This window comes from Erinaceus europaeus, chromosome 1, assembly GCF_950295315.1.
Source record: "Erinaceus europaeus chromosome 1, mEriEur2.1, whole genome shotgun sequence".
NCBI classification, from domain to species: Eukaryota; Metazoa; Chordata; class Mammalia; order Eulipotyphla; family Erinaceidae; genus Erinaceus; species Erinaceus europaeus.
Genome location: NC_080162.1, coordinates 79,383,791 through 79,408,292, shown reverse-complemented (window position 1 = coordinate 79,408,292; position 24,502 = coordinate 79,383,791). Strand labels below are relative to the sequence as shown.

Below are 24,502 nucleotides of genomic sequence, written 5' to 3'. Positions count from 1 at the left end.
GGGGCTGGGGAGGGTAGGCAGAACAGGCTGCCAGAGCAGGAATAATAGAGCTCTCCAACACTGAGAAACTGTAGGTCTCATCTCTCCCCTCTTGGGTTGAGGTCTGGCATGTGCAAGCTTCCAGAACAGCTCATTGCTCCCCTTTCCTTTCTGAAACTGTGTCACCTACTGTCCCAACCCCTTGGGTGTAGCAAGAGTTGGCCTTTGGGGAGGACAGAGTTGAGGCAGCTGCACATCTTCTAAATAGAGGCTCTGAGCTGTTCCCTCTGTAAAACAGGTACCATCACTACTGGGTACAACAAGCGGGTAAACTATAAATTCAGCCCAGATTTTTAAAAACTCACTGAGACCCCTTTATCAGCATGTGGGTGCCCCTGGGTGGAAGGGCTGGGCATTTCCCAGTGGGTGGGAGGGTGAGCAGTCCTGGTTCCTTGTGCTCATTGTGTGGACACAGTGACTCACCAACCAGGGAGCGCTGGGCAGAGGGAAGGAGACAGGAACCAGCCCGGAAGCAGCGGCAGGAGGTACCTCGGGAGCAGGCTCTGGACCGAGGTTGGGCACACACATCCCTCCAGGTGCTGGGCCAGAGATATTGGAAGGAAGCAGCTCGGGACAGGGGCCCTCAGGCACCCTGGAGTGACCAGGTCCCAGTCACACAGGAGCAGTCTGGCACCTGCACAGAGGAAGGCACTGGGGCCTGCAGGGAGAGAAGAGAATGTCAGGTGGGGGTTGCCAGCTATAACCCTTCTTGAGACCCCCCCAAAGTGGCCCAGGGAAGGAAAAATGCCAGGGGACAATCGTCATAGCAACCCAAGTGTTTGTACAACACTCTGGCATCCCTGCTCCTGTGGGCCCCACATTGTTTTCCAGAGTCCTATTTGCATGTCATACATATTTACGATGCTTTCCCACCACCCACAGAATCCCCACAGCAGTAGGGAAGCTGGGGGTTCCAAAAACTCTGATTCTCTGCATCTCGCTTTTCCCCTGGGTGGGGACAGCTAGGAAAGCAGCCGGGTCACACAGTCTGGAGTTGGAATCCCAACTCAGCCCCTCACTTGCTGACCAGCATCAGGCAGACAATGACCCTTTTTTGCACCTAAGTTTTCCACTTGGCAAATGGGAATGAGCCTCCTCCCAGCACGACTAGGAGGACTCAGGAGAGAATGTAGGGGCCAGGGAAATGGCTCTGTGGTAACCTGCAGGCTCTGCATTTGGGTGAGGCCCTGGATTCGATCCCTAGCACTGCATAAAGACAAAGCAAATGAACATCACAAATGGAAGCAGTGCTCTGGTCTCTCCCTCGGTCTTTCTCAAGCACATAGAAAGAAAAGGGGGGGGGGAGGGAAGTGAAGGGAAAGAAAGAAAGGAAGAGAGAGAAAGCAACAGAGGTAAAATACCTGGCAAGGCATTTGTGCCTGTTGAGGGTGTGCCAAAGAGCTCTGCCCTGTGTCCTGTGTTCAGCAGGAGCCCCTTCACTGTTTCCCTGCCTCCACCACCACCCTTGAAGCATCTCCTGCGAGAGGCAAAGGGGAGCCAGGTGTTCCTCCCCACCCACCTCTCCTGAACAGGTGCTACCACTCCTGCCTGGAGCTTTAAATTAGCACCAATCAGGCCCTCCTGGGGGAAGAGAAAGGACACTGTTTCACACACACACTCCCCTCCCAAGAGCCTCCAGACACTGGAGGCCTCAGTGGACAATGCCCCTTTCCCTCTGTTCTGGATTCAAGAGAAGCACACAGAGGGAGTCAGGCTGAAATGGGACACAGAAACTAAATGGTTTTAACCTCAGGATTTCCACCAGAAGACAATTTACCATGGGAACAAGAGGAAGGGGCAGTTAGTGGTTGGGGAGGGTTCACCTTTCTCATATGGCTGCCCCATAGCCCTGGAGAGTCCTCACAATCAGTCTCTCAAGAGGATCTGAGTGAGCACAAGCCAGTCTCCCTATTGTCAGCACCTGCTCTGTGTTAAGCCCGTGACAGGCCTACCTCATCTCCTCTCATAGCCTCACTGTTACCTCTGTTGTACAAAGGAAGATGCTGGGCCTTAGACAGTGCCATTCAAAGAAGAGGCAGGGTTTTGAACCTGGGCCTCTGATTCCAAGACCCAACACTTAACTTTGCTGCTGCCCTGCCTCCCTCAGTGGAATGATCACCAATGCAGAGAAACAGGTAAAACTGATGATGCAAAAAAGTCTTTAAGTAGCAGGAAGAGAAAACACCAGACCTGGAAGCTTCACAAGCACTGAAGCAGAGCTACAGGTGTCTTTCTCTCTCTATCTCCCCATTTCCTCTCAATTTCTGTCTCTATCAAATAATTTTTTTCCACAATTTAGTTTTTTTTTAATCTTTATTTAATAGAGATGGATGGCCAGAAATCAAGAGGGAAGGGGGTGGCATCTGCAACACTGCTTCACCATTCGCAAAGCTTTTCCCCCTGCAGGTGGGGACCAGGGGCTTGAACCTGGGTCCTTGCGCATTGTAAATGTGCTCCCAACCAGGTGTGCCACCACCTAGCCCCCATAAATAAAATGCTCATTTGAAAAAAAAAGAAAGTGAAGATGAGCAAAGAGCTACTCTCTTCAGATCTAATTTGGAAATGTGAGACAATGCTTATTGTTTTGTTTGTTTTACCACCTGAACTGCATAGCTCTATCTTATGGTGGTATGGAGGACTGAACCTGGAACTTCAGAGCCTCAGGCATGAAAGTCTTTTGCAGAACTATTAAGCTATCTCCCCACCCAAAGCAAGGCTGCTATGACTGCAGCAGAATGAATGATCAGCAAAGCTCCCTTCGGTTCTGCTCCCCCAGGAAAAAAAAAGATAGGAGAGGGGAAGGGAGGAGAGGGAAGGAGAGGGGAGGAGAGGGGAGGAAAGGGGAGGAGAGGGGAGGGGAGGGGAGGGGAGGGGAGGGGAGGGGAGGAAGAAAGAAAATATCAGACCCCCAACACATTCTGAATTAGTGAATGCAAATTCTTAAATATGCATAAAAGATTTCAAGATATACCACGAGGTAGGTATGAACATCACCAGTGCATGAACAACCAAAACTTGGGAGATGAGTTCCTGACCCAGTTGCCCCTTTCAACCTTAAAATCAGATTCCAAAGCTGAAGAGAAAGAGGTAATAGCAAAGGAAGGCATCCAGTGCTGGGTCTCATCTGGGGGTGCTAAGACCACCCAGGAGACACCACTCCAGCCCACTGCCTGATGGGGAAACAAGTCTTGTTGGGTCTTTATAACAGATGAGGACACACACAGTGTTATGTCCCTGAAGGCTCTGGTGATGGTTCAGGTTCTGGGACTTCCAACATGGATGAACCCAGAGAAAATTTGTGTTAAGTGAAAAGAAGCCAATTACAAAAGACCACATAGTATACGATTTCACTTACATAAAATGTCAAGAATAGGCAACTCTATAAGGATGGAAAGCTGATTAGTAGTTGCCAGTGGGGAGACTGGGAGGGAATAATGGTTAAGGGGTGCACGATTTCTTTGGGAGGCCAGGAAAATGTTCTAAAATAGAGTGGTGATAAATGCACGACTCTGAATATACTTAAGAGCCTTCGAATTGTGCACTTTAAATGGGTGCATTGCATAGTATGTAGACTCTGTCTTGATAAAACTGTTACAACAATCCAGCACTGATTCTGCAGCTTCTTCTGGGACCCTGTGGTCCTCACAGGGTTCCTCTGTGTTGGCCTGGGAAGCCAGAGAGCATTTCCCCAAGCAGCCCCTATCCCCCTTCCAGCCTCACAGACCTTCTATCCCTGAGGCCTTTGCTCTTCACATTCACCTCCTGCAGCAAAACCCCCCCCCCCCATCCCCAGTCAAGTCAGGTCCCCTGTCACAGCCTCCAAGAGCTACTATACTTCTCCTCCCTGCCATTTATAATGAGACAAGGAAACCGACTCTGTGTCCACTGGTGGATGCTTCATCCTCCACCAGACTGGGCAACTTGTGGACACAGGCATCATCTTGATGGATCATCACTGTCAACATTTAGTGCAGTGCATGGCATGTAGCAGGGCTCCAGGAATGTTTGCTGATTGAAGGGATGAATCAAAATTCTAAGTCCTACTATACACACTTGGTTTCTAGTGCTGGCTCCACCACCTTCTATCTGAGTGGGTCCATATGTGTAACAGACCGTCCCAGAGTCTTAATGTCTACCTCAGAGGGTAGCTGGGGGAGTAAGGATTTAGACAAAGTGGTTTCTCCAATCACTGCCCCCATATTAGTTGGTGGAAGCCCCTCCTTCCAGTTACTCAATTCCCAGCCCTAGAGTCACCCTGGAGATCTCTGCTTCCCTCAGCTGCCACATGCACCTCATCAGTAACTCTTGGAGCCACCTTTGCAAGGGATTAAAAAGCTGACATTTTGGGAGGTGGGTGGTAGTGCACCGGGTTAAGCGCACATAGGGCGAAGCACAAGGACTGGTGCAAGGATCCCAGTTTGAGCCCCTGGCTCTCCACTTGCAGGTGGGTTGTTTCACAGACAGTAAAGCAGATCTGCAGGTGTCTTTCTCTCCTCCTCTCTATCTTCCCTTCCTTTCTCAATTTCTCTCTGTCCTATCTAACAACAACAATGGAAAAAAGATGGCCTCCAGGAATAGTAGATTTGTAGTGCAGGCACCAAGCCCCAGCGATAACCTTGGAGGCAAACAACAACAACAAAAACACCCCGGACACTTCACCTACACAGCTGCCACCACCCTGGGCTAAGCCATTATCATTTCTATAGGCTGGATTATTCCCATCCTTTTGTGCCTTCTGCTTCTGCCCTTTCTCTCAGCACAGAATTCAGAGGAATCAGGTTAGGACACAAGCCAGAACCTACTCCTGCTCTGCTCTGAGTCCCCCATGGTCTCACTAAAACTCAGGTAAAAAGCTGGTGGCCCTAGAGAAGTCACAGGTCACCTAGCCACCACCTCCAATGTCCCCAAATACTCTGCTCCTTTGCTTGGTGCCAGGTACAGTGATCACTCTGTTTCCCCTGAATGTATCAGGCATGCACTGGCTCTTCTCCGCCTGGAGCATTTGTTGCCCAGATGTCCATGACTCTTGTCTACCATGCCTCACTGCCTTCAGACCTTTGGTGAGACCTGACCTTGCCAATGAGAGGCAGTGTAGCATAGTGGTTAAGACGTTCAACTGAAAAACAAAAAGTCATGATTCTGCCAGTTACACAACTGAAGTGACCTTGGGCAAAGACCTTGATCATATTTCTTTTTCAAAAAAGATTTGCTTAGGGGATGAGTGGTGGAAGACTTAGTAAAGCATACATGCTACAATGTTCAAGAACCTCAGTTCAGGCCTCTGGTTCCCACCTACGGGGGAAAGCCTTACAAGTGGCAAAGCCATGCTGCAGGGGTCTCTCCTTCTCTCTATCATATCTTTCCTTTTCAATTTCTCTATCTCTATCCAATAAATAAATGATTTATGGAGGGAGAGGGAGAGGGAGAGGGAGAGAGAGAAAATATGAAAGTGTAGAGGAAAAGAACCAGAGTACTGCTCGGCTGTGGCTTGTGGTGGTGCTGGGAATTAAGCCTGGGACTTCATGCATGAAAGTTAGTACTCTACCAGGACAAGTCATCCCCCACCCAGCCACAGCCTGATTTCTTCCTTCTTTTCTTTCTTCCTTCTTTTTTTCCCCTCCTTTCCTTCCTCTCTTCTTTTTTGCCACCAGGATTATTGCTAGGGTTCAGGTGTCAGCACAGTTCCATTATCCTGGTGGTTATTCTCTTTTTTTTTTCTTTCTGTTTTGATAGAGAATGAGAGAGGAGGGAGGGAGGAAAGGAAGGAGAGAGAGAAAGAGAGAGAGAGAGAGAAAGGGCACCTTCAGCACTGCTTCACCACTAGTGAAGCTTCCCCCCTGCAGGTGGGGAGTGGGGACTTGAACCCAGGTCTTTGCACATGACAACATGTATACTTTATCACATTAAAAATTTTTTTAAATTATGTTTATTTATTCTATAGAGACAGCCAGAAACTGAGAAGGAAAGGGGAGATAGAGAGGGAGAAAGAGAGATACCTGCAGCACTGCTTCACCATTTGCAAAGCTTTCCCCTTACAGGTGGGGACTGGGGGCTAGAAATTGGCTCCTTGTGCATTGTATCACATGCACTCAACCAGGTGCACCACCACCCGGCCCCAATCCTCTAACTCTGTGACTGAGCTGCTCATCTCCATAACGGGAGTCGTTGTTGGACCCTGTATGGTGGTTGTGATGCTCACTGACTTGGATTCAGTGTGTACAACCTCCATGCCTGCTGAAATCAAGACTCCCCAGTGATGCCACTTAACACCCCAGTCCCTGTCCCTCCCTGCTTGTTGTTCTCCTTGGCAGGAAGTACTAGGTAGCAGGGTATGTAAATGAGTAATACTGATCACTGTCTGTCTCTCCCTTAAAAGCCCCTCGAGGTGGAGTTTATTCTGCTTGGCTTATGCCAGATCGCCAGGGCCAAGCAGGGCACCTGGCATGAAGAGGTGTTCAGTCAACATGTCACTCCACAACAAATATTTTCAATAATGAATCAATACTATTGCTGCATGGTCATGTGCTCCAGGTTTCTCCTTCTCTGCCACAGATATTCTGCTCTCCAGCCCAGCTTCCCTTCACAGTTCCACTGGAGGGGGAGCAGGGCAGGGAGGGGAAAGCCCACTTCCCATGGACAGCTCTGTGTGCTGCCCTGTGGATGCCTCACACTCTGCGTGTCCAGCACCCAGTTTGGAAGCCTCACCTGAGGCCTTACCCTCTCTCAGCATTTTCCACTCTGGCTCTTGGAACCAGCTCTCCCTCTGGCAATGGAGAAGCCTGGAAGGTCTCATGTTCCTTCCTCTTTGTATCTCCTCATGTGTAAAATCTAAGACCATCTCCTTATTTTCCTCCAGTCCCCCTAGACAGCTCTCAGATCCTGGGGTCACCATGATCACTCCTTCCAACCATGGCACCAGCCACCCTGCCATGGCCCCACTGAGTCTTCTGTAAAGCCGCAGGAGCTGCTTTCTGTATAGTGAGACCCCTCACAGGCTCAAAAAACAAAACAAACAAACAAAAAAACCAAACAAAATCCCCAACTGAGGTCTCTTCCTTTCCTTTCCTTTCCTTTCCTTTCCTTTCCTTTCCTTTTCTTTCCTTCTCTTTCCTTCCTTCCTTCCTTCCTTCCTCTTTCCTTTTTACTTTTTAATTTCTACCAGTGTTATTGTTGGGGCTCAGTACCAGCACTATGAACCCACTGTTCCTAGTAGCCATTTTTTCCTTTAATTTTTTAAATTAAATTTATTTATTGGATAGAGACTGTCAGAAATCAAGAGGGAAGGGGGAGATAGAAAGGAAGAGAGAGAGAGAGAGAGCGAGAGACACCTGCAGACCTGCTTTACCACTCATAAAGCTCTTCTGGGTCCTTGTGCATAGTAACTTGTGAACTCAACCATATGTGCCACCACCGCCCCCCCTTTCATTCTTTCTCTTTTATTTGATAAGACAGAGAAAACTTGAGAGGGGAGGGGAAAATAGAGAGGGATAAAGAGAGAGAAATACTTGCAGACCTGTTTAACCTCTTGTGAAGCTTCCCCTCAGCAGGAGTGGGGGCCTGACCCAGGGTTCTTATGCATGGTAATGTATGTACTCAACAGGGTGTGCCACTGCCCAGCCCTGCCAACTGAGGTTTTAACAGAATTGGACTCAAATAGCAAATAGCTACTCAGACCCTGCCACCTCACAGTCGGTGAAGCAGGTCTGCAGGTATAACAGTAACAAAAAATCTACTATGGTGTTTTTTTCCTAAGTCTCACAGCTCTGGGCTGGTGTATGGCCATCCACTCTGAAGATGAGGGAAGAGGAGGAACTTCCTTTGTCCCATAAATGGCTGAGCAGGGATCCTAAATCTTGAAGGTCAAATACCAGAGCCCAGTTCTCCCTCCACCCCAACTCTCAGATGCTCCCACAAATGAGATGACCCTAATAATAATGTGTGAACATGACTTTTTAAGGTACCGAGGCATACTGTACCTTAGAATTCTCTGAGGCAATAAAGATGCTGTAATATGCACCACATAATTGCAGCCACAGGCCACACATGCTACTAAGCACCTGAAATGTGTCCAGTGCATTCTCCCAAGGGCAACCCCAGAACTGCACTTCACCATGTGGGGTAGTGTGTGTGTGTGTGTGTGTGTGTGTGTGTGTGTGTGTGTGTGTGTGTGTGTAGTCAGGTGATATGCTTATGCATGATTTCACTGCTCTGGGCCAACTCTTTCGTTCAGATACAGAGGCAGAAAGAGACACGAGATTATTAGAGCTTCCCCTGGTACTATGTGATACAGGGGGTTCAAACCTGAGTAGCATGCCTGGCAAGGCACATACCTTACTTGATGAACTATCTCTTCAGTCCCATTTTGTCATTTTATTAGAAAAAAAATGTTTACCATATAAACCTTCTGTTTGAAAAGACTGACATGCATGTTCCTGTCCCCAAGAAGCTCAGTCTGGTGGTGGGACATGTCCTACTTTAGAGTCTGTGACATGGAAGATGAGTATAAGAAGAAGGTTTATACAGTCATGAGGACAGAGAGACTGACACAGCTGGTGGAGCTCTGGGAAGGCAACACAGAGGAAGGGACAGTGACATGATGTTACAGCTTGCTAGGCCCTTTCACAACCACTGTTTCATTTAGGCCTTACTATAGCCCCATGAGGGAGTTTGGGCCTAGCCAAGTTTCTAATTTTCTGCGTGTTGAATTCACATCAGCAAACACTTCTGGAATAAATGCTCACAGTGTTGAGTCCTGGGATGCAGAAACCAAGACCACCCCCCCAGTGGGGGAGGACGAGCTGCTCAAGCTCCCAGGTCACTGCTTGCCTGAATCCTTCACAGCTGCCTCTTGAGATGTTTCACCCAAGACCCAGAGAGCCAGTGCCTAAATTCTGTTTCCAGTTGAGACTAGAAATCAGTTGTTCTCTAAATCCTTGGAGGCGTGCGCCTTAAAAAATCCCTAAACTTTCCCACAGCTCTGGATGGCCCCAGTAGACTTCTCACTGGCCGCCTTGTCTCCTTTCTGCTTCTGAGGCTAAGGAAGGCCTTCATCTTAATGCAATTTCCCATAATCCCTTCACTTCTATTCCACACTCAGGGCCCCTGCCTGCTCTCAACTGCCCTACTTTTCCTTTCTCAGAATCTTCTGAGTGATGGTGTTCTTGGGAGGGGTGTCTCTGTCCTTCCCAAAGGCACACTTGCCTGGGGGACCCAGGCGGTTTCAGTCTTTCCTCTTCCCATGTTAACACCCAGCCCAGGAACCCAGAAGACCACTCCTTCAAAGCATCGTCATGACTGGACCCCTTGGATTCCTCACCATGACTGTGGAGCAGAGGGCAGGGAGCACTGTACCCCATGGACACACATTTCTCAAGCCCTTCCTCTCTGTGTGGCCCCAAACCACCTGAGGATAAGAACAAGCTAGTCAGTGTCCCTGCAGTCCCTAATCTGATGGGGGTGGCAAATATAGAAATAGACATGGTAGTTGGAGATGACTGCAGTGGCCCTGAGAGGAAGCCCAGGGGCTCATGGGAGCTCTGAACAACCTGTGGTAATAAGAGATATGTGTAAAAGGAGGTGAGGGTGTGGCTGAGCCTAGGAGCATGCAAGGGTGGACAGAATTGGGAGGACAAAGGGAATAAAACATGCCATGTTCAGGTAGGGAGCTCGTCTGTGTGCTCTGGGGGGATGGAAATGCAAGTGGGGCCTTTGACAAGAAGGTCCTACAATGCCAGTCCAGGGAGTGTGGCCTTCAGCTTGGGGACAGTGGTGAGCCCAAGGGCTTAGTCAAGTTTGGGTGAGAGAAAGCTTACCCGGGAGCTCCACAAACCTGTTGCCTGCCATCAGTGATCTACCAAGGGGAACTCAGACAGAGTCAGGAGACGTGTGAACTATAAAGTCAGACTTGGAGCTGATTAGATGTGTGGATGAGGGTCTAATGGTAACATACTTAGTAGAGTGCATATGTTACTATGCACAAGGATGGGGTTCAAGCCTCAGTCCCTACCTCTGAGGAAGAAACTTCATGAGTGGAGGAGCAGTGCTTCAAGTGTCTCTCTCTGCCTGCCCCCTTTCCTTTCTATTTCTCTTTGATTCTATCAAATAAGAGAGACAGGGAGATACAGATAGAGACAGAGACATAGACAGTGGCTGCTAGGATTCATCATGCAGGCACTGAGGTCCAGCAACAATCCTGGTGAAAAAAAAAAATAGGTGGCCAGGCAGTAGCACACAGGGTTAAGTGCAAGGATTTGTGCAAAGACCCTGGTTCGAGTCCCTGACTCCTCACCTGCGGTGGGGTGTGTGTGTGTGTGTGTATTTCACTAGCAGGTGTCTATCTTTCTTTCTTTCTCTCTATCTTCCCCTCCTCTCTCATTTTCTCTCTGTCCTAACCTATGGAAAAAAATGACTTCCATGAGCAGTGGATTTTTAAGTGCTGGCACTGAGCCCCAGCAATAGCCCTGGAGGCAAAAAAAAAAAAAAAAAAAAAAAAGGAAGATGAGACAGAGAAGAAGCAGGGACAACTTCCAGGTCATGGAACAGACTTACTGGCTTAATCTGGGTCATATGCGCCATTCCTAAGTGGCAGAGGTTAAAACAGTTTTCCCAGAACCACATACTTCCCAGTGAATATCAGGGTTTGGTAGGAAAAAGGGAGGGATGTAAAAAAAAAAAAAAAGAAAAACAAAAGCATAGGTTCCCATATAAAAATCATATGTAAATGTTCACAGTAGTATTACTCATGACAGTCAAAAGCTCAAAGTCCCATCAATCAGTGAAAAGATAAACCAAATATCATATATCCACAGAACAGAATATTGCTCAGTGCTAAAAAAAAAAAAAAAAAAGGAATAAAATGCTGATCTGTGCAACAGCATAAATGAGCATCAAAGACATGATGCTGAGCAGAAACTAGATGCAAAGACTATGCGTTATCTGTTACTTTTCATGAACACTTTTTTGTTGTTGTTGTTGTTCTTCTTTTTTTAAAATTGCCACCAGGGTTATTGCTGGGGCTCAGTGCCAGCACTACGAATACACTGCTCCTGGTGACTGTTTTTTCTTCTATTTTATTGCATTGGACAGAGAGAAATTAAGAGGGAAGGGGAGGTAGAGAGGAAGAGAAAAAGAGAGACAACTGCAGATCTGCTTCACTACTCATGAAGCACCCCTGTTGGGTAGTATGCCACCTCCCCCTGGCTTCTGCTTAACCATATGCCTATATAGGGATTTACTCCCTAAAGGTAGGGAGTGGGGCTCAAACCCCGATCCTTGTGCATGGTAATATGTGCGCTAAGGTGGGTGTACCACCGCCCAGCCCCCCTTTCATAAACTTTCTAGAAAAAGCAAAACTACAGACAGGAAGCAGATCAAGGATTGTTTCCTGGAGCCTGAAATGAAAGTGGGGACCAACTACAAATGGGCCCAGGGCAACTTCAGGATTTGGTGGTGGTTATGCACTGGATACGTTTATCAAAACTTTACATCAAGATGAGTGAAACTCTTAAAAGAAGGAACTTCTGATGCATTAACTAAATATCAATAAAGATGATTTTTAAATTGTGTGTATGTGCTGAGGTCTGGAAGGTGATGCAGTGACCAGAGCACTGGACTTAAGAGTTTGAGGTCCTGAGTTTGATCCCCAGCATTGCATATGCCAGAATGATGCTCTAGTCTTCTTTCTCATTCTCTCTCATTAATAAGTAAAATAAATACTTTACAGAAAAATAAAGTGTGTGTGTGTGTGTGTGTGTGTGTGTGTGTGTGTGTGTGTGTGTGTGTGTGTGTGTGTGTGTGTGTTGGTGGGGCACAGCTCAGCTCTGGCTATTAATGGTATATCAGGGAGGGAACCTGGGGTCTCCTGCACACAAGTCCTATGTGATACAACTGCAATGCCTCCCTGGTCCTAAAGCTGCTTTTCTTTTCTGCCCCCCCCCCCCCAGGATCATCACTGAGTCTCAGTGCCTACACAACTCCGTTGTGTCTAGCAGCCATTTTTTTATAGAGGGTGAGAAGCAGAGAGATTGGGAGAGACAGAGACACCATTGGCACTTCTCCACTGCTCGTTAAGCTTCCTCCCTGCCAGTGAAGACCAAGAATCTTGCTCACAGTGACCCAAGCACTCTACCAGGTGTACCACTGCCTGGCTCCCCCTAAAAGTGTTTCAAAAAAGATTAATGGAGTTCCCCACACCACTCCCCTCTCACCACCTCCACATTTCACTGTACCCCAGGTGGCCAAAATCTCCCAACCTCAGAGACTGAGTACTGCATCAAGCTTCTGGTCCCCATATGCCCCAGCGACTGCTCCCCCATAGTGCAAAGGTGGATCTCACTGGTCCTGGCTCCTGACTTAACCAGGTCACTGTCCACTGAGCAGGTCAGAGAGGGCTGCCTCTGACATCAAGGATCAGGCTGGGCATACAAGAGGTGGAAGTGCCTGGAGCCGAGGAGAGCTCTCAGCCTCCCCAGAACTGGGTGTTCTGGCCTCTCCTCCAGGCCCCATTGAAGTCCTAGCCCTTGGAGACAGGAAGAAAAAAAAAACTGCATTGTCACCTTTTTGCATGACTTCTTTGTTTGAAATGTCCAGTGGGGAGACCCTTAGCATCTCCTCCTCCTGCTGGATCACTACCCAGATGCCCAGAGGACACAAGGCTGGTACCTATCAAGGGACTCCTGCTGGTCCAGTTCTATAGTGTCCATTTTGTTCCTCCTCACATTACATTCCTTTGACTGGCAAGGAGAATAAAACAGAGAGGTTGAGTGACTTGTCTACGGTCATACAACAAATAAGTGGCAGAAGTGGGCTTGGCACCCAAGTCATCTCACCTCAGGAGATTGTTTCCTTTTTCTTGCTGACCAGTGACAAAGCAATTGAAAAAAAAAAAAAAAAACAGAAAACAAAAAATAATGGCAAAAGATGTGGGAGTGTGGAGGACAGAATTCTGAATGACAAAGCAGTGAACCCAAATTCAAGTCCTAGCTCTGCCATCAGGGTCATTGTGCACACAAGCTCTCACAAGCACTCAGGGCCTATGGTGGCTGTGCCATGCTGAGTTCTTCGAGCAGGCGCTCACCAAAGAGGCTTCTGCCTTCTAAGTGGATGCAGATGCCTCTGAGAAAGTGAGCAGCAGAGTCCAGCCACGGTGTTGGTGTCTGCAAGGAGGAAGAAGGGGTGTCCTCCATCATGCCAGGCCCTGGAGGCACTGTGCAGGGAGACACGGCCAAGTCCAGCACAGATGCTGGCTCAGCCACTTTGTGAGGAGAAAGGCCTAACACGAGGTCACTGCAGTCTCCTGAAGGAGCTGCTCTTTCTTAGCCACCTCAGCAGGACTCCCCAGGGTGGAGAACACAGCTTCTCCTCTCCCTGCCCCTCCTCTCCCCACCATGGCTGCCCCATCTGCAGACTCCTCCAGGAAGGCAGCTCCACAGCAATCTCTCTGCCTCTGAGATCACCAGCATCCCTGTACACCCCTCCTCCCCATCTTCTCTAACTACAGCCCCTTGAAGTCTCCTGCTGCTTCAGCACCTCCAAGGGAGGTATATTCAGAGTTGAATTCAAGGTCTTCCATATGGAATTAGATACTCAGAGATGGCAGGCACCTGAGCAAGGCCACACAGCAGACACAGGGCGGCACAGAACTAGGTCTCCTGATGAACCGGCTCATCAGCACAGCCCCTTCAGTGGTTTCTAGGACAAAAAAGAATTTACCAACCAAATGATGCTTCCTGAAAGGGACTAAAAGGGATCCTGGTTTGTTTCCCTTTCTGTCAACACAGTGCCTCTCACAGCCTATGGCATTTAACACTAAGCCTTCTTTCTCTCTTTCCCCTTCTCTCCTTTTTCATTCTCTCTACTTAATTCACCAAGGGAAGTCAGTTGTCCTTTCTTTTCCACCAGCCACAGCTGCCTCCACCTCTATCAGCCAGCCTCTTATCAGCTACCACTTTCTCTCTCCTGGATTCAACTCAAGGTCTCCCCGGGCTGTCCTGCATCCACTCTGGGCCCTTCTGGCCTGGTCTCCACACAGCAGTCAGAGGCACAAGTCTGCTCAAAGTCCTTGTTGACACTCATCTCACTCAGGACAAAAGCAAAGGTCTTGCTCTGGCTTCCAGGACCCTTTGTGGCCTGACTGCAGATGCTCTGGCCTTCCCTCTCATCCCCTTTCCATTAACTTCTTCACCGCTACCCCCTCCACACACACACCCACAAGCCTCCTGGGTCCTTTGCACACACCATATCTGCCACCAGAAACATCTTCCCTGGATATTCACATGATTCCTGCTCTCTCTCATTTCCCTGAGGTCTCAGTCAAATGTCACCTCCACAGAGGCCATCCTGGGCTGGGCTCCCTCTCACCCTGCCTTCTAGCATCAATGACTACTTGCAGGTACAGTTCTTATTCCTACTGGTGGTCTTAGACAGACAAGGCACCACTCCTTTACCCCCCTAAGTGAGGGCTGGGAAGGAGACAGTGTCTATTTCTCTGCCATTGCATCCATAGCTCAGTAAATACTCATCAGCCAAATGAAAGGATGCAATCAATGCAGCACCTACCTTTCTAACTCAGTGAGGGTCTACCATTTATAGCACCATCACAAAAAGATACTAGGCCCTGCCAACCACAGACTCAGCATGAAGATAATAATCCCAGCAGCAGTAGGTGAAATTCCTTGAAGCCAGGCAGTGGGGGTCCCAAAGTGCCCCCCCAAAACTCTGGTATCTTAGCCCTATTTTTTTTCCCTTTCAGGGTTATTGCTGGGCTTGGTGCCTGCACTATGAACCCACTACTCCTGGTAGCCTATTTTTCCATTTTTTAATTTTTTAGTATTTATTTATTTATTATTTATTCCCTTTTGTTGCCTTTGTTGTTTTATTGTTGTAGTTATTATTGATGTCATTGTTGGGGCTCAAACTGGATCCTTGCGCACGCAGGTCCTTGCACTTAGTACTATGTGTCCTTAACTGGGTGTGCCACCACCCAGTCCCCTCTTAGCTCCATTTTATAGGGGAAAGGAAGTGACACTACTTGCCTGAGGTCAGACAGTCAGCACACACTGGGTAGTGCTGGGACCTTATATCTGTTGGGGTCCTGAGAGCTGGTTGCTTTGGTTTAGAGTCTGTCCCCTCAGGTTCTCAGATTTCCTGAATTAAAAGTCTGTGGTGCTGCCAGGTGATAGGCAGGGTGGGGTGACCATGATGAACTTAGCTTCCCAAGAAACCATTATTATTTATTGATGAGATGACCCATATACTTTATCATCTCACACTGGGATATTGATCAGACTGAAAGGGAAGCTGATACTAATTATTCCAGAACTGGCCTGGGGAGGTCATGGAATATAGGCACATTGTTCACTAGACATGTACTATGTGCCAGGAAGAATTCTGGATGCTTTATATATCTATCACTACCTTTTATTTTATTTTTTAAATTGCCACCAGGGTTATCTCTGGGGCTCAGTGCTGGCACTATGAATCCACTGCTCCTGGTGGCCCTTTTCTTTTCTTTCTCTTTTCTGTTTTATTTGACAGGACAGAGAAACTAAGATAGGAGGGGGAGATAGAGAGGAAGAGAAAGACAGACAACTGCAGACTTGCTTCACCACTTGTGAAGTATCCCCCCTGCAGGTGGGGAGCAGGGCTCAAACTCAGGTCCTTGTGCATGATAATATGTGTACTCAACCAGGTACGCTGCCACCCAGCTCCCCCTCACCACTACTTTTTATCATCACAGTGGTCCATGTGAAGGCATCACAGCTGTCCTGGCCTCCTCACTATTCTTCTATCCTGTCTGAGTTTCCACCACTGGAGTCCCTACCTCAAGTCCCTGTTATAACACATATCCTTGTGCTCTCAAGATCCCAGCCTCACCACAGTGAGCATGTTGTTTGGTCACTGTGACTTCAGTATAGATCCATTTCAAGGGAACAAATTTCAAGGTCAGAGTATGAATGAGCTTAAGAAGAAAAGGGTGGGTGGGAAAGAACTGGGACCTGGGAGGGGGATAATTGGGATCAGGGAGGTGGAACAAATGGGTCATAAGACTTTCAAGTGCTGGAAAGAAAATGGAGAAAGGAAATGCAGAGGTTGTATAAGTAGCAGCACTGGAAGCTCTTGGCAGTTCAGATAAACCCCGCCTACTTCTCCGAATATATCATCTACTAGCTCTTCCCACACTACACACCAGGCACAACCTGTTTTTCCTGCCTCCACCACATTGAGTGTGCTGCTCCTCCATCCATGATGCCATCTGCCAATCTCTCCACTCTTCAAGACCTGGTTGGAACATCACTGCCTCCAGGAGACTTTCCCTGATGGCACTTGCCTGGGCTTCTCCACCTCTTCCCTAGAGTCAGCACCATGCTCAGGCTTCCAGTGCTTGTAGAATGAGGCCTGAGGTCCTGCTGAGGGTGAACAGGGCTGCCTCGTCAGCCTGTCAAGCCCACGGGTGCAAGACAATTAAGCACTAAGTCCAGCCACAACAGCCTCCAGTCATTGATGACAAGCATGGGACCTCACCTAGATCTAGGTGGTATCAAGCATCAAGCCCCTCTAAGGATTCCAGTGCATGCTGTATTTCAAGGTCCTCTAACAAGTGTGGTGAGCCCCTTAAGTCCAGGAGGGAAATCCTATATAGTAGGTTTTGCTGGTGGATTCTCCTCATTCATTTATCAAGCATTTATGATGCATTTATCAAGCATCCACTAACTGGTAACAAAGACAACAAATGACATTGGCTGGCACTCACCATATACAAAACTCAGTGCTTGTATCATTTGAACACCCTTCCAAAAAGCCCCATAAAGAAGGTACCATCAGTTCTCCCATCTCACAGATGGAGAAACTGAGGCTCGGGCTGCTTGACCTACCTGAAGTCTCATAGTCAATAAGTGGCATGGTGGGGATTTAAGCTAAGCCAAGTGGTTCCTAAGTCCACACTAATTGCTGTGGGCTGCTGGCACTGGGGTTATGGCCACCAACAAACAGCCCTGGTCCTTGCTCTTTTACTGACAAGGGAAGAGACACCAAGCACACAAACAACACGTATTTTCATATAATAGTACATGTGAGAGAAAGGACATGAGGTGATAACCTCCAGAAGACATTTGTGAGGGTCACTTTGGAATAACCTGTGGTCTTTGTTTTGCCATCTGTATAATGAAGCACTAAGGCTTTCCTAGTTGGCTTGTCCCAAGAATCTACCCTTCCTTTCTCTAGTCTCAGTTTCTCCATATACATTCTTTTCATTTAAGTTTAATTTAATTTTATATATTTTACCAGAGCACTGCCCATAAGCACTCTGGCTTATGGTGGTGTGGGGGACTGAACTTGAGGCTTGGAGCCTCAGGCATAAGAGTCTCTTTGTATAACCATTATGCTATTTCCCCCACCCTCTCCATATATATTTTCCAGTGAGCTGAAGGGACCCTTCTAATTCAGTCCCAAACTTCCCAAGACCAAGCTAGCCTGGAGTTCCTGGAGCCAGGTCTCAAAAGGAACACCTGCTCCACCCGTAACCATAGTGACATCACCAGAGTCTAGGATGGGGATGTGGTGATGCTGGAAGGGACACCTGGCTCCTTTCTTCTTAGGAGGGCTTTTGTGTTCAGTAGAATCATTGAGTCAGGGGGAAGGATGAACCATTGACTGTGAACCTTGACTCGTCCAGAGTCCTGCTGTCTCACATGGGAAGAATGCTGTGGAGGGTCATATGCCCCTGAAAAGGAACTGCCACCCAGGCAAGATTCCAGGCTCAACCAAGGCTCAGTTCTCTATTTTCATCCCTTCAGCCCCAGTCAGGCAGCCTCCAACACTGCCCATCTCCCCCCAGTACTCCCCCACCCCCAGCTGTCCAGGGTGCTGAAATATTTTGTTTCTGTCTCACTCCTCATCCAAGATCAGACTCTGCTATGGGAAAGGGATTCAGGAAGAAAGGTTAGTACTTGGGATAGGCAAGGAACCATGACCCACTGGGCTATGTACTTCCCAACAGTGAGGTCTGGAGCTGTCCCTTTGCCTCTGTATGATTCAGTTCCCTCAAAAGGAAGATGAGGACAATGATGGTACTGACTTCATAAGTCTATAGTGAAGAGTGAATGCAGATACTGAACATGATGTTAGAGAGGCTCAGGGTAAGCTCGTTCTTATTTTTAGATTGTGCACTTGTTATTATTTTCAGGAGTCCAATTTTTATTAGGTGCTTGCTGTGTGTCTTTCAAGAATTGTATCTGCTTCCACTCACAGAAGCTCTATAATGGAAGTAGAAAAACAGGATAAGAATGACGAGGTGTAGAGAGGCAAAGTTAGTTACCCAAGATCACACAGTTAGTGGATAGCTGAGATGTTTACTAGTAAACTTTGGGAATATGAAATCCATCCAACACCACATCCATTGTTCACATGGAGAAGCTAAGTACAAAAAGGACCTGACTTACCACAGTCATTTAAGAAACTCAGGGTCCCACATTCAAGTGCAGACTTCTTCCCATTGCATCAAGTCTGGCTCCCCCTGGCAGGGGAAGGAGGACTCACCTAAGCGCATGACAGCCAATATTACAGGCAAGCAGTTCCCTCCATGATGACTTCTCTGCTCTGCTTTGCTGGACAGACCTCCATCAATGGCAGAGACGTGAAGTGGCCCAGAGACAACATGTTTCAGTTGCAGCCATGGGCCAGCGGCTATTCAATGCCCGCTAATGCCCTTGCCAGCAGGCATCTGTGTGCCTGGGAGAGGGTGGGGCTAGGACAGTGCTGCTGGAGGCCTTCCAGCTCTGACCTGGTTTCGCAGCAAAGAGAGGGACCAGACATGCACCCAAGGTACTCACATCCAAAATTTCCTGCTGAGTGGAGTGTAGGCCTGAACATGCATATATAGTTCAAAATTATTGAGTGGGGGCTCCTGGGAGCCTCAAAAACTCACTTTTTGGAAGTCAGGCGGTAGCGCAGCACATTAAGCACAGGTGGTGCAAAGCTTAAGGACTGGGGTAAGGATCCTAGTTTGAGCCCCTGGCTCCCCACCTGCAGGGGAGTCGCTTCACAGGCAGTGAAGCAGGTCTGCAGGTGTCTATCTGTCTCTCCCCCTCTCTGTCTTCCCCTCCTATCTCCATTTCTCTCTGTCCTATCCAACAATGATGACATCAATAACTACAACAGTAGAAACAACAAGGGCAACAAAAAGGGAATAAATATTTTAAAAATCACTTTTCCCTTGAGGAAGTATAGTGTGGGTTTCTGGTAGGGGTAAGGGGCAAATGAAGAGTAAAATGACATTAGTTAAGTGATAGAATCAGAAATCTGCCTTTCTAGTCCACCTCCCCTTTTCTTTTTGTCATCTCTGGGGCTTCACTACTCCAGGTTTTTTGTTTTTGTTTTTTTACACAGAGAGAGAGAAACAGTGATACAATGAGGGGAAAAGTACCACAGTACAGAAGTTTCCTTCGATACTATGGGAGCTGGGCTGGAACTTCGGTCACTCACATGGTAAAACAACATGTTATCCAAGTGAGCCCAGACAGTTGCTCAGCCAACACCACCTCAGCTCCTTTCAAGCAGGATGACCTTGAGCAAGTCTTAATAGTGGCCTGATGAGGCCTCTTCTAAAGGGTTTCTTGGCTCCTAGTGTGGTATATATAGAGGATTATGGATTGGAATGAGTTTTTAAACATTAGAGTTGATTACTGACCACAGGAGGGTGAGAGGCTTAAAAAAGAATCCTGGGGACAAATTCTAGCGCCAGGGTCAGAGTCCTTGGTCACCTTTGCCCAGAGGTTTGGAAGTAGCTGCTGTCCCAGGCTCCTGTTTCTTTGTAATTTTGTTTCTCTCCAATTTACTTTGACAATACAGGCAAGAGGAGAGTTCTTTGGGGAAATGTAAAGGCAGAGCTGCTCCACGACTGCAGCCCCCCCCCCCCATCACTGAGGGAGGACCCAAACACCTCAGAATCTGACAAACCCTTCCCTCCATCAGCATCACTGCTGTTTCACTCAGCTGCAGCAGACACCTGCTGGTCTGCTCTTCTCTCAACATGACACTGTGTCCCCTCCCAGCTCAGGCCCCTGCTGGACCCCTCCCAGCCTGCCTCTCCCCCAGCTCTCACACCACTGACTCCTGCTCACTCCTCAGGGAGTGAGCACAGGAGCACAGTGTCAGCTCTTCTGAGAGCCCTTCTCTGTTACCCTGAGATTTGGAGCACCTTGTAGCACTGCACACGGGTTCTGGATTTTCAGCGGAAACTGTCAACAGGAGGAGGCCCCACTGTTGGCAAGTAGCAGGTATAACATGTGTGCACCTGGAAGCCTCGTTCCAGTTGTAAGCAGCAGAGTGACACTGAGGAATCCCTCTACTGAGTGACTCTAGTGAGCCGCTTGCCTTCCATGGGCCCTCAGTTTCCTTCCCAGGGACAGAAGCCAGTCCCTGAGCCCCTTCCAGATGGCCAAGGTTACCTCTATCCAGGCCCCACCCTGCACTGACCCATTTTTCTGAGGCTTTTCTGAGCTCAGACAGTTGCTCCCTGAGGGTCCTGAGCCCATAAATCACACCTGATTCCACAGCTGGGATGCTGGGGCCCAGGCATCTTGTTGCTATTAATCAACATCGGTGCTGAGGCTGATATGAGGTGATTTTGGTGAGAGCTGGGCTTGGCCTTCAAGGCTGGGGGACCAGTGGGTGAGGTCCGGCACCCCTAGAAGACTCCTTTGGTCCTGACAAGTCCCCATCCTGTCACACCCACTTGCCTCCCTTGGTTTCTCTCCTACCTGGCACTTGGTCAACAAAATGCTTCAGTTATCCCCTCTAGGGACACCCCCTCAACTCCCCAAGTCCTCAAGGTCTATGAAGAAATTGGCACCAACTTGCACCCCAATTAATCAAAGAAGAGTCAGAGACATAGATATGGGAGTGACTTGCCCAAGTTCACAGAGTTAAGAGTATCGAGGTGCCTGGCTCTGAAGCTTCTGGTCTGTGCACTTCTCCCCAGGGAAACCTCATCTTGGGCCTGGGCATGGGGGTGCTAAGCCACTGTCTAGCTCCCTCTAACCTTCCAGAAGACCCAGGCAGGCTGCTGCATCTGTATTCACACCCCTTCTCCTGCCCTCAGGGGTCTGTCTGATTCATTCACCAGAGCTCCTGGGAAATTAGACCTCTGGTCAATGCCCCAGCCCAGCAGGCTGCCTCTACTCCTGCTCTTCAATCTACTCAGAGAAATGAGAAGGAAAGTGAGAGCAGTGTCCCCAGGGGCTGAGCCTGTGCTGCTGGCCACAGGAAGGTGGGAGGCTGTCATGGTGCCAACTGGGTGCTGAGGATGGTGCTCCAGCAGCACCCAAAACAAAAGCTGGGGTGACAGGTCAGCTCTTCCTGCAATGTCTGGGGGCAGGGGACTGGGAAGAACCCATCCTTTCATTTGTTCATCCAACCACTAAATGCCTACTGTGTGTACCTACTCTATGCTTTTATTGTTTTTCTTAAAGGAAAAGGTACTACAGAACTGAGGTTTCCCCCAGTGCTCCTATGTGGTATGTTGGGGGCTTGAACCTGAGTTCCCCTGCCATGGGCTCTGGAGTAGAGGGAGTGAGACCAAGAGTAGGTATGACAGTGCAGATTTGGGATGGGTTATTCTAGAGTAAATCCCACCCCCTCTGCAGGAGCCTCCTAGATTTCTCTTCTCTAAAATGAGGGAGATGGAAACTGCTTCTCATAAAGGTTACTTCAAAGCAAAGGCCTTTGAAGGTGGAAAAGCCTTCTGCTAGGGGATTGTGTAGTGTGTCCTTCCTCATCATCTGTGCCAGGTCTGTGCCAGGGTCTGGGGTAAAGTGCTGGATGAGATGGGTGTGGGCTCTGAGCTGGTGAAGCTTACCTCCCAGCAACATCAAGAGACACAACTGGGGCAGACAAAACCAGGGCCCAAGACAGGGCTGGAGAAGACCCCTCTGGAAATGACAACAAGCCGAAAGCCTGAACGAGGAGGACCTGGGGAAGTGCCTGGGGAGAGGGCCCAGCAGAGCAAGGGCCCAAGGCCTGGTATATGCAAGGAGTGTAATGGGCACGCCCCCAGGCTCGCCTTGTAGATAACCGCAGAGCAGACCTAGTTTGCACCAAGAGAGCCTTGGGGTTGGGGGATGATAGGAGGTGCTCAGGAAGGCTTGACCCAAACTGCTCACATGTGACCTTGGCCTCATCCCATTCCCATTCACATCGACCCCACCCCCACCCCCAGGGGGACTGACTCAAAGCTACCAGTGGTGCCTGACTCATGACTTCAGCTACAGCTCATTATGCCACCCCTTCCACCCTCTGGATTACAGGCACCTGCACTGAAACACTGTGGCTCCTGACCCCCCTCACACCCCCAGCCTCCTGCAGGCCCTCATTCCTGCAGGGCTCACTGGGAGGGCTCCTGAGGGCTCTGGCTGGGGCCTGGAGAGTTGTCCCGCTTGAGAAGCACTCCTTAGCCCATCTCACTTTTCTCAGCCCAGCCTCTCAAGGGCTCATCTTCAGGGGGCACACCTCTGACCTGGTGTGGCATCTTTTTAACCAAAGGGACCAAAGTGCCTTGAGACCAGTGAAGATGCCTGAACTAAGCTGGGGGCAGGTTTCCAGGGACACTGGAATGCAGATGGTGATTGTAGGGAGTCCTTGGCAGCTTCTTCCCTGATCTCCCCCACTCCCAACACACACACACACACACACACACACACACACACACACACACACACACACACACACACACACACACACCATGTGCTCCTGGGAGAGTGAGTCACTGGAGTCCTGCTCACGATGCCTCTGCTCCTGCAAAGGCAGCCACGTGCCAGCGAATCACAAGATGGGGCCCAGCCCTCAGTGTGTATGTTTGTGGGGGAGGGTGTCCCAGGGACACCCTTCTTCTGTGCCACAATCACTTCCAGAACAGCCAGAATTTCTGGAGAGGGGAAATGTGCAGGGACTACGTAGCAGACAGAGGGGTAGAGCTGACATTGGGGGTGTGAGAGATGTTCCACCTCACTCCTACTTGGGGCTCCATCCCCAGAAGGAAAGATCATTGGGAACTTAGGCTTCCTCCTTCACAAAGAGGAGCTATCAGCCCATCCACATTTCCTGGGTTGGTTGGTGTATTTGGACTCTCACATGCACAGCCTCTCAGCCCTTTATCAGGTATCCAGACACCAAAGGGGACTCCAGGTGTCTTTGTCTTTCCAGCTTAACTTTGCGAGAGCTGCAGCCTCTTGAGTGGATGCCAGCCTGGTCTACCTCTCCACAGGAATGCTTCCCACCCCAAACACTGCCATGTGGTTTCTTGCAGCTGTCTCCAACTAGATGTACCCTTCACCCCCTGCCCCATCCTCAGCGGTCCCCTCTAGTCCCTCTCACTTAGGAATCTGACTGAGGGCCTCAATGCTGGGTCAAATCACAGACCTAGACCCAGCACACTGGATCCCACAGCTTCTGCTTTAAAAGCTTCCATGGTAAGGGTCAGGTGGTAGCATATCGGCGGGTTGAGAGCACGTGGCGTGAAGTGCTGGGACCGGTGCAAGGATCCTGGTTCGAACTCCTGGCTCCCCACCTGCAGGGGGGTCACTTCACGAGTAGTGAAGCAGAGCTGCAGGTGTCTATCTTTCTCTCTCCTTCTCTGTCTTCCCCTCCTCTCTCCATTTCTCTCTGTCCTATCCAACAACGACACCAATAACAACAATAATAATAACCACAACAATGATAAAACAACAAGGGCAACAAAAGGGGAAAAATAGCCTTCAGGAGCAGTGGATTGGTGGTACATGCAATAACCCTGGAGACAAAAACAAAAAACAAAAAAAAACCTTCCATGGTGTCTACTGCCCTGGAGGTGAATTCTTTGGCAGCAGGGTCCCCAGCACTCAGCCTCCTTCCTCTCACTGTCCCTGGCCCACCATGCGCACAGCCTCTCAGCCTTTTCTCAGGTGTCCAGACTTGCCCTTTTTCCTCCTGCCTTGGCACCTTTTGCCACACTCCTTGCCTGGAGCGGTCCTCACTCCCCTCACTGCCTGTTACTGACTCTTCTGAGATTAGCTCAACTGACCTCCTTCCCCACAGATAACCTCCCATCCCCCATTAGGTGGGGACCCTCTATTTTACTGCATAGTAGCACTTGTTTATCTTTGTGGTCATTTGATAAGTACCTCCCAGATGGGCAGGGAGTTGCTGGAGGAGCAGAAGCCAGTCTGTGCAGCACCGTGCATACAAGTGGTGTTTAGTGAGTGTTAACTGATGGGTGGCTTCTGCTCCTCCTCTACCAGACTCCAGACAGGCCTCACTGACTCCCAACTACACACGTGGAGGACTCTGCACAGACCATGCTTCCCACATGTGTCTAGCACATCACACATGGGTAAAAAGCTTCCTCCTCGCTCCTAGAACCCTTCCAACTCCCTGTGTAGCTCAGGACCGAAAGGCCCAGGTGCATACAGAGATCCAGGCCTACCAGGCCCCT

The 24,502-nt window shown here is 49.1% G+C and overlaps 1 protein-coding gene across 3 annotated transcripts in view; it reads right to left on the bottom strand.

Moving 5' to 3' along the window:
- The window catches only part of DLGAP4 (DLG associated protein 4), a 234,834-nt gene that overhangs the window by 169,461 nt on the left and 40,871 nt on the right, over window positions 1-24,502 (bottom strand). For all 3 annotated transcript variants that reach the window (XM_060189385.1, XM_060189392.1, XM_060189379.1), the window contains exon 2: window positions 463-697. The gene's annotated coding sequence lies outside the window, so the exon portion shown is untranslated. The remainder of the gene's footprint in view (window positions 1-462; window positions 698-24,502) is intronic.